Below are 19,340 nucleotides of genomic sequence, written 5' to 3' on the forward strand. Positions count from 1 at the left end.
GCTCCCCGTGTGTGGGCTGTGCTCCCCGTGTGTGGGCTGTGCTCCCCTGCGGGCTGTGCTCCCTGTGTGTGGCTGTGCTCCCCTGCGGGCTGTGCTCCCCTGTGTGTGGCTGTGCTCCCTGTGTGTGGCTGTGCTCCCTGTGTGTGGCTGTGCTCCCCTGTGTGTGGCTGTGCTCCCTGTGTGTGGCTGTGCTCCCTGTGTGTGGCTGTGCTCCCCTGTGTGTGGCTGTGCTCCCTGTGTGGCTGCGCTCCCCGTGTGTGGCTGTGCTCCCCGTGTGTGGGCTGTGCTCCCCTGTGTGTGGCTGTGCTCCCTGTGTGTGGCTGTGCTCCCTGTGTGTGGCTGTGCTCCCTGTGTGTGGCTGTGCTCCCCTGCGGGCTGTGCTCCCCGTGTGTGGCTGTGCTCCCCTGCGGGCTGTGCTCCCCGTGTGTGGGCTGTGCTCCCCTGCGGGCTGTGCTCCCTGTGTGTGGCTGTGCTCCCCTGCGGGCTGTGCTCCCCTGCGGGCTGTGCTCCCCGTGTGTGGGCTGTGCTCCCCTGCGGGCTGTGCTCCCTGTGTGTGGCTGTGCTCCCCGTGTGTGGCTGTGCTCCCCTGCGGGCTGTGTCCCGCGTGTGGGCTGCAGGGGGAGCACAGGCTGGCACGTACCCCCCCCAGCATTCCCAGTTTGCTTCCAGGGTGTGGAAGCAGGCCCAGATCGCACATGGAGATGGTGCCAGTGCATGAACGTTCCGTGAATGCCCGGAGCCACTCTGATAGAAGTCCTTGAGAGGAAAATTTGGTGCAGGCCAAGCTCACGGCTGGGATCTGACACTGAGGACAGAGGCACTTGGGGCTCGAAGGCCGGTTCATCTGATGGTAGTATGGCCGCTCTGGCTTGCTCACAAACGCCGTTTACTTGAAAATCCTCTGACTAGGTATTCTTAGTACACGTGTTGGATGATACGCAGGAGGTTAACAAATGTATTACCTGAAATACGGTGAGTTCAAGGGAGATTTCTATAGGTACTTCCCTAGAAAGGCAAAGCAAAGTTCAGGAAAATAAAACCCAGGAAGCAGGTACTTAAAGGAGGGGGTGGGGCAAGGGGGAGAGGGGCAAGAGGGGGAAATGCAGTCAGAATTAAGAAGCGCCAGGAAGGGGAGGGACTGTGGAAGGGGAGGGACTGTGGAAGGGGAGGGTCTGTGGAAGGGGAGGGACTGTGGAAGGGGAGGGTCTGTGGAAGGGGAGGGTCTGTGGAAGGGGAGGGACTGTGGAAGGGGAGGGACTGTGGAAGGGGAGGGTCTGTGGAAGGGGAGGGACTGTGGAAGGGGCGGGTCTGTGGAAGGGGAGGGACTGTGGAAGGGGCGGGACCGTGGAAGGGGCAGGACCGTGGAAGGGGTGACGTGGATCAAGATCCCCGTGTTCATAAACTGCTCCGTTACACGGCAGCTCCTGGGTACAAATACTTAAGGATAATTAACTATTTAAAAAGATTATCTGTGCCATTGGGTAAGGGTTTGTGTCTTATGGGAAGGTTTCAGCCTTGCTATTTGAGAGCTTTATGTCCTCCCTGTGTCCTTTGGGACTCGAGCTGCAGAGACAGGTGACTGCGTAGTTCCCTTCTTCTTCTTCTAGCCCGAGGACAGTGTCTGTCTGTCTGCCTGTCCCTGCTCTGCACGGCATACTCCTGAAAACCCCTCTGCTGCATCCTGTGTCCGCACACCTCACAGTCACTCAGCGCGGGGGGCGATGGCCCTCCCGCACAGCGCAGGGGCTGCTTCCTTCCACATGCCCTCGGCAGCACCCCTGGGGTTCAGAGCACCCAGGGGCAGCCTCTCACGCGTGCGTGGTGAGCGTGTCCAGCAGTATCACAAGGAAACGCCCCTGCGGACCAACATAATAAAAGTGTTCAAAACGATGGCTCCACTTTCTACGACTTCCCAACCACAGTTATACGCATGTCAGACCAGGCCCAAACTCACTGCGTATAGAATGCTAATTAACATCTTTTATTATTGCAGGGACTTGAAAAATGTTAGGGGACAAAATCAAAATCGCAGGGATAGCACAGTGTTCTTGCAGTGTGAGTTGGATTTTCTCAGACAGTGTAATTATACTTTAATGAACAGGAGGACCTCCGGTTAAAAAAGTAAAATCCGAAAGCACAAAGCACTCAAATTTGAAAATTTGAAGATGTCATTTTGTTTCAAAGACTCATGGTCTAACCAAACATGCTTAGAAATGCAAAATCAATGATGATAATTCAGCCAATATTTTGAAAATAGATAAGAACATGCAAATAGAAGTATGCTGAATATTTTTATTAATATTTTAGGGCAAGTTAATGGAAACCTATGCAATTATCAGTAAAAACCACATTAACATCATATAATATTACAAGTAGTTAATGTTACAGATAATTATGGTATTCAAAACAAATGGTAAATTTGGGTAACACTTTTAGCCATTCTGGGAAATGTAATTCTCAACTCATCCAAGGTACCAGATGATTTTCTTCAATATTTGATTAACAAACGTAAATCTGAGTCGATCATGCCACATTGCTATCTCATGGTATGATACTTACTGACTCAATATCATTGTCTGCCTGACCATGTTCCTTATCAAGGTGGATGTGATGTGGGGAGGGGGGGGCTGTGGGAGGGCTGGTCGTGGCTCTCACCAGGGGCTTTGGTCTGGTGAAGAGCTTCTCTTCTGCGCCTACAGCCTGAAGAGCCTGTGTGAAAACAGAAGCAGAGGAGAACAGCACAGCATGGGGACATTTGCAATGAGCTCACACAGTCACCTGGGCTCTTCTTCCTGTGCCCGGGAGGCAAAAGCAGACAAGATGATGCAGGCACTGTGCCAGTAGTGGAAGGCTGCAAGGCCTTTCACAGAGCCTCGTCCATTAACTGTGCTTTCCAAATGTCAGGGCTTTGGGTGGGTAAATGTTCCTTTTCTTCCTTTTGATTTTTTGTCCATCATGGGGCCTGAACTCTGGGTCTGGGCGCTGTCCCTCAGCTCTTCAGCTCAAGACTAGTGCTCTACCACGTGAGCCATATCGCCACTTCCAGCTTTTTCTGCTTATGTGCTGCTGAGGAATCGAACCCAGGGCCTCATGCATGCGAGGCAAGCGCTCTACCACTGAGCCACCTTCCCAGCCCCACCTTTCCTTTCTTGTACGTTTGTGGTTATCTGTTTCTTTGCTATCTTATTGTAGGACTTAAGGTTATTTTATTTCCGGTGAGTACAATGCTCATACGCAAATGTCCTCTTTGCTGAAGACAGGCTTCGGAAGTGAGCATCTCCCTCTCCACGGGCAGGTGGTGGGTTTCCCAGGCTCCAGTTTCTTTTTGCAATTTCCATGATGGCTTTTGCTTTCTCCTTTTATGTAACCGTGGGTCTGGAACTAACATTGCATACTACAATTTTCAGCTGTATGGAAGATAACTTGTCAGTAAATGTGATTTATAATACGAATAGTTTGCTTCGATAATAATTTGCTGGGTAAATGAAGGTTTTTTCCGGTGCGGTAGCCGTGCACCCCCTCAGGACCTGCCCTTCGACGCGGGCTGGAAAGCGGCCAAGCGCGGGCTCACAGGAACCGAGCCTAGCTGTGTGCTCTGTACCCAGGGCACAGCTTTGTCTGCAGAGGCTCAGGGTCCCCGTGCTAGAGGAGAAGGCCGACACTATTTATGAAGCAAAGAGCAGAGCTGCAAACGTAAGAGACTTTCTAGGCCCGAAAACGATTTCTCTGAAACAATAGCTTGGTCATGTCCTTTCTAGGTAAGCCGAGTAACTGAACTGTGCTCTCAAATACTTGAAAAAAAGCAGCAACAAAGGAAGAGTGTCATAAACTCCAAACTCGATGTTCCTCTTAGAAATGGACTGACTCTATTTGGCCTTCAAGACTGCATGTTGGAACTCATGGAATAATTTCCCATGCAGATATAAAATGTAAAGCCTTGGAGCACAGCAGCTTGCTTTGGTACTGGGTTTGGTACACGTGGAATTAAATGTTTAGATGGGTTGGAGCCAACAAGGGGGTCTGTTTCGTTTTGCTTTGCTGCTTTTAAAAATAAATAATCTGACCGTCCTCAGGCAGAGAACTCACGCAGGGGTGCGCCGCGGCTCGCTCGGGCCCGGCCGCCCCTCCTCCGTTCTGCATGGTATCTGCTGGTGTTCAGGCCCGCTGGCCTCGAGGTGCGCACACGTGGTGCGGGGGACCAAGGCCGCTGACGGAGCAGACGCGCCCACCGTCTTCTGTAGACACCGGGACGCCTGGTCTAAGAGGAACAGCCACTGAATCTGGTCCACTCGGTGTCTGCGTCCACGGAGACGTCTCCTTTCCGCACATTCGGCTATGTGCGCGTGTCCAGTCACAAGGCATCTCTTCATTAGTATCGATGACCTCGACATTACGCGCAGGTGTGTTACGAGGAACCAAGCGCACGTGCCTGATAGGTAAATACGAGGTTGTTTTTAAATTGAAAGCATTGTTTATCTATCATTCCTAAATAAGTTAAGGCATTTTGAATCCCTGAGATTTGGAGGTGGACTGGGTGGTGTTTCTGGAACCTCCCTGCCGCGCCCCCGTACACTTCGGCACCGGGCCGAGCTGGGGTCGGCGGTGGTCAGGATGCCTTCCCACGCTCAGGAAGCACACGCTAAGCCGCGCAGACGTTTCCGAAGTGTCGGTCCGCACCGTGGAGCCCGTCTGCAGGTCGGAACACCCGGGAAGCCCCCGGCGATCACCCACCCAGTCGGGCAGGCGTGGCAGCAGCGTGAATAGTGAGCACGCGAAACTCCGTTCGAATGAGTGGAGGACGGGGCGGGGGGGGGGGGAGCGGGGGGGGAGCGGTTATTTGGAAGCAATGCTGTCCAACGTGCGATGCACATTTTGCTCTTAAAATCCAGACGGGAGAAAAACCAAACGTCCTATGAGCACATTTCCCTTCCCTGCGAAGCCGGGAGGAAGGCTTGGGAGGCCTGCTCCCCTCCGGGGAGCACCTCCCCTGTGAAGTCTGGAAGATGGCGGCCTTTCCCTCCCTCCCCCTTCTCCCCTTCCCTCCCCCTCCCCCTCTTCCCCTCCCTCCCCCTCCCCCTTCCCTGCATTACCTCAGCTTGAGGATAACCAAGGAAAGTCCGCCCGAGACAGCCACCGCGCCCAGCAAAGCGTAGAACACTTCCCCTGGGGAGAAAAGGTTGAAAATGCACCGGTTTGTTGAGAATAAACAATAAAAACAGGAGCAGGAGCTGACGTTCTCCTGACCTGGGAAGGCGCGGTGAAACCCGGGGCCAGCGGCTCCCTTGGTCTGGTCTCCGTCCTGTGGGGTTGTGCCGTCCTTGTGGGAGGGGCCGAGCGAGTCTGAACGAAAATAATGGAACGAGATTCAAGCGTTTTAAAAAAGGCTTAATTATTTAATGAAGCAGTTTGTAACTTGCTGTGTATCACCTTAGAAGACAGTAAATTGTCTTAGTTTTTACTAGTTTCTCACAATACGTGCTTCATGCACTAGAACTCTGGTTTCTAGCCTTGAGATTCTTCTCTTTCCCCAAGGGTTAAATCTGGCCACCCTGTGGTCCTAATCTCCTTAGCCAACTCTGAAAAATACACTCATAAAAATAGACTCGTAACACTCCTCAGATTTCATGGTAGCCAGGCTTATAAATGAAATGGCCTATGTCTGGCTTTTCCATGCTAAACAGAAGATGTAATCTTAGAAGTGAATTGATCGTTGGGCACCGGTGGCTCACGCCTGTCATTCTAGCTGCTCAGGAGGCTGAGATCAGGATTGCATTTCCAAGCCAGCTCAGGCGGAAAAGCCAGTGAGACTCTTCTCTCCAATAAACAACTTAGAACAAGCTGGAAGTGGTGTTGCGGCTCACGCAGGAGCCTTGAGCACAGCCTTGAACACAGAGGCTGAGCAGCCAGGCCCTGAGTGCAAGCCCCAAGATCGGCACACACAAAAAAAGTGAATTGATCCATTTTAGCTGATCTTGTCGACTGCTTTGAGAAGAAACCACTCCTTGTTCTAACTCCATTCAACACACATAAGAAGACAGGCCGGGACTCAATGTCCTTGAGGAAGGTAGGTGAGGTCAAAGAGGAAGAAAAGCACGCTGCTGTAGCTTTGTATCTAGAAATCCTGCTGAGGAGAGGATTGCGGACGTGAGTGTGTCCCCGACAGGAAAGCGGCATCCGGGCCGGGCTCTGGACGGGAGGGGAGGGGAAGAGGGGTGGAGGGAGGCGTCGGTCAGGCGCAGCCCCTCCCCGGTCGCCCTCCTGCTTCCAGCCCTGCGCTAGGCATCATGGGTGAAAGACTGAAATTCAGAAAAAAAGAACAACCAAACCAAACCTTCCATGGTGGGCCAGGGAAACAAAAGGAAAACTAGCAAAGTAACCAGCAAAGCCTGCTGCAGGAGCGCGCAGAGGAGGCTGGCACCCGGGGCAGGCCAACACCTTTGCTCTGACCAGTTGGTCCTTTTGTTGCACGCTAGCTTGCAGAGAACTTAAGAAGCCTCTTGTTCACGGGGTCTTAAAAATCAGTGCCTATGGCACACAGAAGTACCGGAGGGAAAGTGCGTGAGCTTTTCCTTCATGTTTGTGCTCACATTTGTGATCTCAACAGTGGGGGAGGTGGTGGTCGGGAGCTGCCCAGGAAAAAAAACTGCTCATGACCCGCTCAGAACGAATCAAAAGCTGTGTGTGATGTGTCCCACCTTTCATCCCTGGTAATATAATATAATATAATATACATGGATGGAGGTCCAGACTGGCCTGGGCAAAAAATGTGTGTATAAGTCAACTCATAAACAGCTTAAGCCAAGAAGACTGGAGGTGTGGCTAAAGTGGTAGAGCACTGGCTTACCCATGAAGTTCTGAATGGAGATCCTGGAATGGAAGGGAAGTCTAGAGACAGGGAGACAGAGGGAGAGGAACAAGAGGTGAGGAAAAGCAAGAGGAGGAGCAGGAGGAGCAGGAGGAGGAGGAGGAGGAGGAGGAGGAGGAGGAGGAGGAAGAGGAGAAGCAGGAGGAGGAGGAAGAGGAGGAAGAGGAGGAAGAGGAGGAAGAGGAGGAAGAGGAGGAGCAGGAGGAGGAGCAGGAGGAGCAGGAGGAGGAGCAGAAGGAAGAGGAGGAGGAGGAGGAAGAGGGGGAGGAGGAGGAAGAGGAGGAGGAGCAGGAGGAGGAGGAGCAGAAGGAAGAGGAGGAGGAGGAGGAAGAGGGGGAGGAGGAGGAAGAGGAGGAGGAGGAGGAAGAGGAGTCCTTTTCTGGAATACTTAATCAAATGGAGCATATACAATTATATCTACATCAGAATAGATGTGGAGGATAATTGGTTTGGTCTTTTTATATTCCATGGGCTTCATGCTGCTGTAGGCAAATTCATGGCCTACATGTTAATACATAATTATGAAGCTGATCCAATATGTTATGACTTTCCTTTGTGATTCCCCAAACACATTTGGCCTGATCACCATTTCACTCTTTTCCGCATAAGGAAACATAGGACGGTAGGATAAGCTAGCCCAACTTTTGTATAGTTAACTTTTAGCTGCTAAACAACTCACCTCACAAAATTGAGGGAGGATCAACTCCTTCACTGAACTTCACTCACCTGGAACTCATTACCAAACTCATAATAGGCCAGGGACAGACACACTAGGCACGGCTCCCAGTGAAAATCTAAATGTCTGTAGCAGTCACTTCACAGTCTTGATATTGCACTGAGGAGGAAACCAGGTATCAGTTGGAGAGATTAATATTGCCGAGGGCTTCTTGGCCACAGAAGCCCATTGGAGACCCTCCCTGGCTTTTTGTAAATCGTGAGGTTCACAGTGTTTTATAACCATGAAATTAAAGTCGGCAGAGTTGATAACTAACCTCAGTCCCTTACCATCTGCTGTATTCATAGATAAACACTGTCAGTGACTCGTTTATTTTAACTTCTACCCTAGAGGAATTAAACACTACTGTGAACTATATAATAAAAATCCCTGTACATTTGATAGGAAATCAAGATTAATTTCAACTTTGTGTTAGGAACAAATTTAAATAGTATTCCCCCCAGTTAGAGTAGCTGATTTTTTAAATATTTTTATGAACTTACAAATGTGTTGTAGGAGAGGCGGTAAAAATAGATGAGGCCTAGAAAAGTCATTTAAACTTGGTATCAACGTATTTGAAAAACAATTGTTTGAAATAGAAATTGAACGTATCATAGACCATAAAATATGTTAAATTTTAATTAGAACATAACTTAGAAAGGCCAAAATGGACACAAAGATGCCGATATCTAGACCAAAAAAAAAATGTCCCCCAAATTGAACGGTAAGTTCTCCAATGAATGATGATACACAAAGCTCATAGCAAAGAAGACGAACATAAGATAAATTTGGACGCATTTGCACTATATTTAGAACTTTGTTTTCCATACTATAGCATACAAATGTTTTCAATAAAAGTGTATAAGTGACAGTCCTAGTGATCGTCCAAATATGTTTCTGATATCTTCATTTGAAATTGAATAATTCACTAATGAATTCCCTTTGGGAAATGCGTCAGGTTTTCTCTGCTGGTTTATATTACATTGGATAGGCTGATTGGAAACATCAGGGCAAGAGAATAAAGAAGATAAAGCAATGCACCGCGTGGTGAAAAGTCTTCGTAGACCCTGGAAGTGGTGGGCTGGCCGGCAGGCTTTGTTGCATGTAGTGTATTGATCAGGGAACTATGTTTCAATAGTGGTACACTCAGCATCAGTAATGAGGCACTGAAAATGAATACGCCCTAGTACTACGGCAGTGAGCTATTTCGTTGGTCCAGGAAGGGGTGGAGATGAAGGATTACGCATTCATAACTTCCGAAAGTCTCTGCGGACACACAGTGTCCCATCAGGACAAACAACCACGGGCACCGCATGGAGAACAGCGTTCCGGAAAGAACTCTGACGGTCAGCCACGTCCTGGTATGTAGGGCAATAAAATACAAGTTCTTAGGGGGGAAGAGAGAAAGGGGGAGTTGGGAAAGACGGTAGATGGATGCGGTGGGTGGACAGGAACCTGTCCACTCCTGAAGCTAGCCTTGCCAATGAGAAAGCACACGAGCTCTCGGATCAGTAAGGGATGTGGCCACTTGTAAAAGTTCCCTTACAGCAAGCTACCTGGCAGTATTAAAAGAACAAAAACAATTAGGAGCAACAATAATTCCATTGTCGGGCTGGGGAGCTGGTATGGAAACGCGGGCCAGAGAACAGTGGGAGAGAAAGGCAAAGCAGCGAGTGGAAGTGTTGGAGCAGCTGTTAGGCTAGCAGACACATGCTGCAGAGGGTATTTTCACGGTAATAACTACCACATGTCGTTTAAACAATTTCCATTGTGTAAGGTTCACTCTGCCTGTGCTGCAGCCACAATTGAAGAGAGCTGCCGGTTCTGTGTGAGCGGGGCCCCATGCTGCAGAATCGTCCCCCACAGACCCAGTCACACCACACAGCCAAGTACCGAGAGCCCCGCAGAAGGTCCGAGTACCGAGAGCCCCGCAGAAGGTCCGAGTACCAAGAGCCCCGCAGAAGGTCCGAGTACCAAGAGCCCCACAGAAGGTCCGAGTACCGAGAGCCCCGCAGAAGGTCCGGTTCGGGGCGACCTCCCACTGGTCAGATCCCTCACGAAGCCCATCCCCAGGCAGATGAACCTTCCGGACCCTGGGCACAGCCGGAGCCCCTCCGGCTGCCACGTGGCCTCCGGAAGGGCTTGCCGCCGGCCTGCCCAGAGGCTCGGCCATGGACACGAGAGCCGTGGACTCGAGGCCCAGGGTCACAGCAAACACGGGGCCCAGGGGGGCTTGTGAAGTAAGGGCAACCTTGGGCAGCCCGGGAACCCATCGCCCGGGAGCGGAGGCAGGGAAAGGAAGAGGCCAGGCGGGGTGCACTGTGCGCCCCCCCTGGCATCTCGGCGAGCTCCCCTGCGTGAAGCGGAGCCTTGTGTCCACAGTGTGTTGGTTCCTCTAGTTCAAAAACCAGGGGAGTTGCTGAGATTTAAACCCCAGGCCCTTACCTAGGTGAGGAATGAGTAAGAAGACTGAAAACCATTTCACATGTCTTGATGGCTTAGGAGACCGCAGTGTGAGTCTGTCTGTCTCTCTGTCTCTCTCTCACTCTCTCTCTTTTTAGCCAGTCCTAGAGCTTGAACTCAGGGCCTACGCGCTGTCCCTGGGCTTCTTTTGCTCAAGGCTAGCGCTCTACCACTTGAGCCACAGTGCCACTTCTGGCTTTTCCTGTGTGTGTGGTGCTGAGGAATCGACCCCAGGGCCTCGTGCATGTGAGGCGAGCACTCTACCACGGAGCCCCCTTCCCAACCCAGCAATGTGATTTTAAGGTGTTCTTGCAACCTGTGCACAGAGGGGCTATTCACCCATGTCCGCAACGTTTCCACGAGCCCGTGCAAAGATGGAGCTGCTGGCTTCTGACCAAGGATGGACATCACCGTGGCCAACAGCTTCTGGGCAGTTCTTCTGTGAGGGTCACCCGCCTCCCCCGAGGGAATGGATGTCTCCAAGTGTCACGCGGTCTTTGTTCCCCAAGCAGTGTGTCTTTGAGAGGCCACGCCGGCACAGAGGAGCCCGCACAGACACCGCCCGGCACAGAGGAGCCCGCGCAGACGCCGCCCGGCACAGACACCGCCCGGCACAGAGAGGAGCCCGCGCAGACGCCGCCCGGCACAGACACCGCCCGGCACAGAGAGGAGCCCGCGCAGACGCCGCCGGGCACAGACACCGCCCGGCACAGAGAGGAGCCCGCGCAGACGCCGCCCACAGCCGGCGTTTTCCGGGAAGAGCATCTGATGCTATTATATTGTCACAAGAGGAGGAGCTGGCTCTTTCAGCCGGGGAGACACATGCTCATAATAAATGATCTTTATGACTTCACAAGCATGATGCACAAGAAGTATAAAGGAAAGACTGCTCACTTTATGTCGGCTTGGCACCGACTCCTTCCCCAATTACAGGCCACAGGGGGATTGCAGGAAGCCAGAGAAAGCAGAAGGGCGGAAAATGGAAAAGATAGAGCCAGGCCTTTGCGTCTGAAAGCCTGCTATTGTTCACACTGTGCCGGTGTTGTCTTGTGGTACTGGCTTCCAGAACCTTCTCCACAGAGGCCAAAATGTGACTTGTCTCACCATCCAGGGCAACTCTTCAATCTTCCCTTCCTGGCGTGCAACGAACAGCAAAGGTAGTTGTAGATCATTCAGATGCCGTTTTGTGCTCAGTGCCCCCCGCCTCCCGCCTCCCGCCCAGCCCCCGACAATCCTCAGGCCTCTGACAGCCGAGCTCTGTTGAGGGCTGAGCGTTCCAGTATTTCCAGATTCCGGCCGTGTGAAGCGTTTACTACAAAATAAGCAGCCAAGCCAGCATTTGCTGGGCTTCAGGTCTGCAGATGAAATGAGAAGCAGCTGGCCCTTCCGGAGAACAAGGCCTTTCCGGCGTGCAGGGAGCCGTGGTGGTGAAACCGGAGCCGGCCTTTCTACCCTCAGTGTGGCCGTGGTGAGGCCTGTGCACAGACCCTTTCTCCCGAGACGAGTTTGAACTCCAGGAGGGTGGAAGACCCAACAGGCCGGACAAATCCCGAGAGCCCGTGCATGGGATCCGAGCGAACAAGGGCGGGAGGCGCAGGCAGCCTCTCTCAGGGAAATCTTCAGAGAGGAGGAACCTGGGCCTCGCTTGCGCTCTGCCGTCTGCCTTCCAATTCCCTGTGCTCACGGACTTCAAGAAGTGAGCGCCGTAGACACATGCTTGCTCCTCCGCACACACACACGCACACCAGGCCCTGTCAAAGCACAGAATGGCCGAATGATTGGATTTGCAGGCGGCCAAATCCTACTCATACTTGGAGGATGCTCTAGATGGAAATCATGTGTGCTCTTTGCTAAAAACACACACAGTTTTGATGGATTTCCCTCCGTAAAAAGCAGAAGAGAGAAGTCCTACGGCCCAATGGCCTGAAGCTCATTACCTGTGATCTCCTCATAGTCCAGCGGGCCAGGACGGAGAGCTAGGGAACAGGAAGGGATCTGAATATCTGAAAGCACGGTATTTGTTGTTGTTGTTGTTGGTTGTGGGGCTTGAACTCTGGGCCTGGGCACTGTCCCTGTTGCTCTTCAGCTCAAGGCAAGCACGCTACCACTTGAGCCACATCACCACTTCTGGTTTTTTGGTGTTTATTGAAGATAAGAGTTTCACGGACTTCCCTGCTCAGGCTGGCTTTGAACCGCGATCCTCAGATCTCAGCCTCCTGATGACAGGCGTGAGCCACCGACGCCTGGCAAGCACCAGCATTTTTGTGAGGGCAAAGAAAGAAACGATACTGGCTTCCTTAACTTCCAGCGTCAGCCTCAGAGGAAGACGTGCTTGGCTGTTTCCCCAAGGGTGGAGCTGGGATGCGGGCATGGAGTGGAGTCCTCTGGAGTGCCAACCGTCACCCGGGGAAACACGCTCAGTGTCACTTCACCGGCACAGGCGATCCTCTGGGCTGGTGAGCGCTTCACACCTTTCCCACAGCCCTCCTGCCCTACGCTGGTTGCTCCAGGTTGTGAGGCACAGGCGAAATCAGCAGTGGCGCCTTTATGGCATTTCCTGACCCCAGACCTTCACCACTCCTATCAGTGGTCAGCAATGTGGACATTTCCATGCTTGACAAGGGGTAGTCTTGATGCAAATGCACTTCGGATAGATGGATCGCTCATTTATACCTCAGAAAAGCGCACACACACACACACACACACACACACACACACACACACACACACACACACCACACACATACACACACGCCCTCTCCTTTAATTAAAACCAGCTCTCCTCTTCCTGCTGCCCGCGGGGCTGTTTCTTGGGTTGGGAAAATGGAACGTGGTAGTGCAAACTCTTTTGCTCCACTAACCTGCTAAACATGTGTGAACACATTTAAGGACGGACCCTGGTTCTAGGGCGGGCGCACCAAGCCGTCAGTACCCGAGCCTCTCCGTGGGGCCTACCACACATGCACCCACGGGGGCCCCAGAGGCGTCTGTAGGCCTGGGCTGGTCTCCAGGAAAGACTCAATCTGCCCTTGAGCCAGTGTTTTCTGGGATCTGGTGTACAGGTTGTGTTGGTCCCCTTGGGAACATGCAAAGGTTCCTGGGTCTATGAAGTCAGAAACTCTGGGTGGGGGTGGAGGCTGGATAAAATCATATGATATGTATTGTTTTCATTAAATAGTTGTCCAAGGGGTCATGACGCCACAGAACAATCCCTCTTGGGTACTGTCACCCTTTCTTTGTTTTCCCCCGGTGCAAGCCTGCGTCACGCGATTCTAATGGAGCTAACGTTGATGCCCGCCACAAAGCTTTAAGACCTTGGATTCTTTCATGGCAGGAAGATGACCAATACCCACAAAGAAACAGATCGCCCGCCCGTCAGTCACCACGCAGCACGCCAGCGGGGTCGGCGTCGTTTGCAGTAGCAAAGAAGTCATTCCACATACTAGCTGCCCTCTTTTACATGTATCATCATGGGTTTCTTCCCTCCCCCAGAGAACCGCTAAAGGTCAAACAGGTCATTGCTGCCCACGGAGGGGTTTCCTGAGCCAGCAGGAGCAGCAGCCTGAAACGCAAATCTCAGACCCTTCCCAGTCTCCTGAATCCTAATCCATATTTAAACCCATTTAACAAACCCGTGGGGCCTCGTGACTGACGTGTCCTAGCCAAGCATTTGCCAGGAAATCATTCAGAGGTAAGTCGCTTACCCTGGGAAGTTGCAGCTCCTCAGCTCCTCTAGAAAGCACCATCTTCCCACAACATCTGTCACGCTGTGGCAGTTACACCAGACCTCCAATTTTCCTGATGTCTCCAAATAGCTCAGCAGCTACAGTAAGAGCAGCTGAGTTTTACCATGTTACAGACACCTTCCATCAATCAGGTCTATGATCTTTGTACCATCCTTCTGCATTAAAGGTGATGGCTCTAATTCCATCTCAGGATATTAGTGTTCTATTGCCTGTCTAGAGTGTTGTCTCTAGGAAGGTCTGTTAACACTTCCGAACATGACGTTTTGACTGTTAGAGGCAGCTTTGTTGATCTGGTTTTTAGTCAAAATTCAAATGTTGGCCGAGGGAGTAGAAGAGGAGTTTCTGTTTATATTTTAGATTTGGAAGCTAATAAAGGTTAAATGCAGTGATTTATCCCCAAGGACCAACCCTAAGGAAATATCCAGAATTCTAAGTCAATAAATTAAAGAGCATGAAAGCCAAAAGCTACATAACCTACCATGGATGTACATTTCCCCATCGCGTGGTAACCAAGCTCATTTTACATACATGGTTTATTTGTTTTTATTATTCTTTTTATTGTTAACGTAAAATGCACATGCCTGCTCTCTAAAGAATTCCAAAGAGTTTGCAAATAATGAAAAACAAGATCCTAAAGGGGCAATCACTGACTTCTAAAAGGTAAAACATACGTTTATAAGTGAGTGTCTATGGATTTGATGGCCTACAAATTCGCCCTGGAGCCAGGTTAATCCAGAAAATACAAAATACTGGGCTGTTTAGAGACTACATTATAAATATGAACACAGAGTCGGGAATGCTGTTGAATGTTCCCTGGGAAACCAGGAGACTATTTTAGCACCTGGACTGAATTTGAAAGAAGCTCAACTTGAATTGATGTTTTGTGTAGAAACCATGAAAAAGTCAGTGGTTTTGGCTAGATGAAGTGATTTATTTAAAGCCAAAACTTAACCTAAAGCTCCTGGAACACTAACATATGAGTTGGCTATAAGAAAAGGGTGTGTGTGTGTGTGTGTGTGGTGTGTGTGTAAGAGAGAGAGAGAGAGAGAGAGAGGGGAGTTTGCAGTGGAAATGTCTCTCAGTTTTGTTTATGGTCTATAACCTTCCTTTCTCCAGCAACTAGTGATCAGATGACAATAAAAATTAAGACAAAATGTGAAAAAGTAAGCTTGAGCTCACATGAACTCTTTTCCACAGTTTTTAAATTATTTTGCTGAAATAGATGTAAGAGTTCATACAGATTAGGAAAGAACATGAAATGATACGTTCTGCATGGCACACGTGTGTGGGCGCGTCAGACTTCCCATAAAAACACGAGTGGCATGTTGTTTCCGACCCATGCTTTCACCGGAGACAGACAGACAGCTGAAACGCAGCCACCTCCATCAGCAGCCCCTGGGTGCAGCCAAGGGGGTGAATAACAGTCTTAGAGCGTCTCCCTGTCTGCAGGGGGCCGCGGCTGTAGGACTGGCGAGTAAGAAGCGGGAAAGAGCGATAGAACCACAGGGAGCCACACAGCTCTTTCTTAAGACTGCGCTCACATGCCGTGAGCTTACACGTTGGTATCTCATCAGCGGCTAGCGCCGTGACGGTAGCAGGAGCAGCCTTCTGTCCTCACGGTAATCAGTGACGGGGTGTGCCCTGCGGTTGGTGGGGTGTGCCCTGCGGTTGGTCGCGGAGGCCACACACGGGGAGGGGCGCCAAGGGGCGGGCGCCCCTCACGTTCCCCCCCAGCACCACCCCACGGCCACCTGCACCAGCCTTCCCACCGCCGCGGACGTGGGAAAGTCCAGCTACTAAAGGACACATGCTAGAAAATAAAGGGAGCTTAAAATGCCCGCTCTTGTGAATTTCTGGCTCTTTTGGTGAAATAACTAAGTTGGAAACTCCAGTGTAGGTGACACATGAAGCGTGGAAGCTCGTGCCCGCGGCCGAGCTGGTATTAATGAGAGAGCTCAGGCAGTTCTGACTCAGCGGTTAAATATTCCTGGCTCTCTCCTTCTCGCCCCGCCTCTCTCTGTCTACATCTTTCCCCCTGCTCTGCGTCCAGAGGCTGATATGCACCCCTCCCTGCCCACTGGGCCGGCCACCGCAGCCCATGGCCTCAGGAGGCCAGAGGGAAAAGAGCCTTGGGGGGGGAGGCTGGCGCGGCTGGCTCCCTCCCTCCCTCTCCCTCCCTCCCTCCCTCCCTCCCTCTCCCTCCCTTCCTCCCTCCCTCTCCCTCCCTTCCTCCCTCCCTCTCCCTCCCTTCCTCCCTCCCTCTCCCTCCCTTCCTCCCTCCCTCTCCCTCCCTTCCTCCCTCATCCCTGGCTCCAGAGATCAGCACTTCCCAAACCTGGCTAGCATGGTCCTTTTCTTTCAATGCAGATGTCTGAACTCTGTCCCAGCCAACAATCTGGAGTTCCACGAGGTGTGTGTGTGTGTGTGACTGTGTGTGGGTGTATACACACACGTATATTAATCACACACACACACACACACACACACACACACACACACACACATCCCCCCACGAGCAGCAGTCCTGCGCCCCCTGGTGGCCCCAGGCAGTCACTGCAGCCCAGGCCTCTCCAGTACAACGGGGAAACAGCAGGCTCTCAGGAGCGGGTCCTGAGGGCTGTGCAGATGCTCCTCAAGTACAGACAACGAGCACGCGCACACACAGCAGAGGCCAGGCTGCGGCGGCCCCTGGAGGAGCGCGGGGGTCAGAAATCTCTCCCTCAGGCCATGCCACAGAGAGGGCCTTCCCTGCAGGCACCGTGCTCCTACAGCAAAGCTGAGTGCTCCCACAACACAGCACAGCACAGTGCTCCCACAGCACAGCACAGCACAGCACAGCACCGTGCTCCCACAGCACAGCACAGCACAGCACAGCACCGTGCTCCCACAGCAAAGCTGAGTGCTCCCACAGCAAAGCTGAGTGCTCCCACAACACAGCACAGCACAGCACAGTGCTCCCACAGCACAGCACAGCACAGCACCGCACCGCACCGCACCGCACCGCACCGCACCGCACCGCACAGCACAGCACCGCACAGCACAGCACAGCACAGCACAGCACAGCACAGCACAGCACCGCACAGCACCGCACAGCACAGCACAGCACAGCACAGCACAGCACAGCACAGTGCTCCCACAGCACAGCACAGCACAGCACAGCACAGCACAGCGCTCCCACAGCACAGCACAGCACCGCACAGCACAGCACAGTGCTCCCACAGCACAGCACAGCACAGCACAGCACAGCACAGCACAGCGCTCCCACAGCACAGCACAGCACCGCACAGCACAGCACAGTGCTCCCACAGCACAGCACAGCACAGCACAGCACAGCACAGCACAGCGCTCCCACAGCACAGCACAGCACAGCACAGCACAGCACCGCACAGCACAGCACAGCGCTCCCACAGCACAGTGCTCCCACAGCACCGCACAGCACAGCACAGCGCTCCCACAGCACAGTGCTCCCACAGCACCGCACAGCACCGCACCGCACAGCACAGCACAGCACCGCACCGCACAGCACAGCACAGCACCGCGCTCCGCGCGGCCGTTGAACCCACATGGCCTCCCCTTCCCACTCACGCGGCCCCGCCTCGCCCTGCACGGCCGCCCTGTGGCCGCTTCCGGGCGCAGGGAGGTGAGTTCGCGTCCCGGGCCGGCTCGCTGCCCTTCTTGGCGTGTTCCGTGCCGGGCTGGCGTGCCTGGTCGAGGACGCCTCCCTCCCGCGCGGCCGGCCGGGCGCTGCTGCCCCCGCCGGGAGGACGGAGCGGGAGCGACCCAAACGCTCTCCCCACGGGCGGGGAAGGGCTGGTCAGAGGAGGGCGCGCAGACGGGCCGAGGGCGCAGGCGCGCAGGCGCAGACGGGCCGAGGGCTCAGGCGCGCAGGCGCAGACGGGCCGAGGGCGCAGGCGCGCAGGCGCAGACGGGCCGAGGGCGCAGGCGCGCAGGCGCAGACGGGCCGAGGGCGCAGGCGCGCAGGCGCAGACGGGCCGAGGGCGCAGGCGCAGACGGGCCGAGGGCGCAGGCGCGCAGGTGCAGACGGGCCGAGGGCGCAGGCGCGCAGGCGCAGACGGGCCGAGGGCGCAGGCGCACACGGGCCGAGGGCGCAGGCGCGCAGGCGCAGACGGGCCGAGGGCGCAGGCGCGCAGGCGCAGACGGGCCGAGGGCGCAGGCGCAGACGGGCCGAGGGCGCAGGCGCGCAGGCGCACACGGGCAGAGGGCGCAGGCGCGCAGGCGCACACGGGCAGGCGCAGACGGGCCGAGGGCGCAGGCGCGCAGGCGAGGCACCCTCTCCGGTCAGCCTGGGAGCCTGCCTTCCCTCTCCCACACTCCTATGGCGAGAAGGGAGGCGCGTTCTCCGTGCGCGTCCTCGGCCTGGGGACACGTGTGCACCTGGCGGCAGGCTGCCGGGCAGCGCTGACACGCGAGGCCGGGGAGGCGGGGAGGCCGGGGAGGCGGGGAGGCGGGGAGGCCGGGAGGCGGGGAGGCCGGGGAGGCGGGGAGGCCGGGGAGGCGGGGAGGCCGGGGAGGCCGGGGAGGCCGGGGAGGCGGGGAGGCCGGGGAGGCGGGGAGGGCGGGGAGGCCGGGGAGGCGGGGAGGGCGGGGAGGCCGGGGAGGCGGGGAGGCGGGGAGGCCGGGGAGGCGGGGAGGCGGGGGAGGCGGGGAGGCGGGGAGGGCGGGGAGGCGGGGAGGCGGGGAGGCCGGGGAGGCGGGGAGGCGGGGAGGCCGGGGAGGCGGGGAGGCCGGGGAGGCCGGGGAGGCCGGGGAGGCGGGGGAGGGCGGGGAGGCCGGGGAGGCGGGGAGGCCGGGGAGGCGGGGAGGCGGGGAGGGCGGGGAGGCGGGGAGGCGGGGAGGCGGGGAGGCGGGGGAGGCCGGGGAGGCGGGGAGGCGGGGAGGGCGGGGAGGCCGGGGAGGCGGGGAGGCGGGGAGGCGGGGAGGCCGGGGAGGGCGGGGAGGCGGGGAGGCGGGGAGGGCGGGGAGGCGGGGAGGCGGGGAGGCGGGGAGGCCGGGGAGGGCGGGGAGGCGGGGAGGCGGGGAGGCCGGGGAGGCGGGGAGGCGGGGAGGCGGGGGAGGCGGGGAGGCGGGGGAGGCGGGGAGGCGGGGAGGCGGGGGAGGCGGGGAGGCCGGGGAGGGCGGGGGAGGCCGGGGAGGCCGGGGAGGGCGGGGGAGGCCGGGGAGGGCGCGAGGCCGGGGAGGCGGGGAGGCCGGGGCCGCCGGGCCGCGGCGCGTGCGGGGTGGCTGCGTGCGATCCCACCGCCCTGCGAACGCTCCCGCCCTGAAGCGCGGTGTAGACAGAAGAACGGAGCCGTCGTGGCAGGCAGACACGAGAAAGAGAAAAGCCAGGGCTCTCTGATACCAGAGTGGCCACGTCTGCGCGCAGACAGCGAGAGGTGAAACCACGCACTGCAAGAGGCCCAAGTCCAGTAAACAGACGGACTCAGCGCTGCAGCTAAACCCGGACGCAAAGGAGGGCCGTTCCCGCACGCCGAGGGCTTTCCCGCACGCCGAGGGCCGTTCCCGCCCGCCGAGGGCTTTCCCGCACGCCGAG

Source organism: Dipodomys merriami, unplaced genomic scaffold, assembly GCF_024711535.1.
Source record: "Dipodomys merriami isolate MVZ:Mamm:240054 unplaced genomic scaffold, mDipMer1.0.p SCAF_122, whole genome shotgun sequence".
Lineage (NCBI taxonomy): Eukaryota > Metazoa > Chordata > Mammalia > Rodentia > Heteromyidae > Dipodomys > Dipodomys merriami.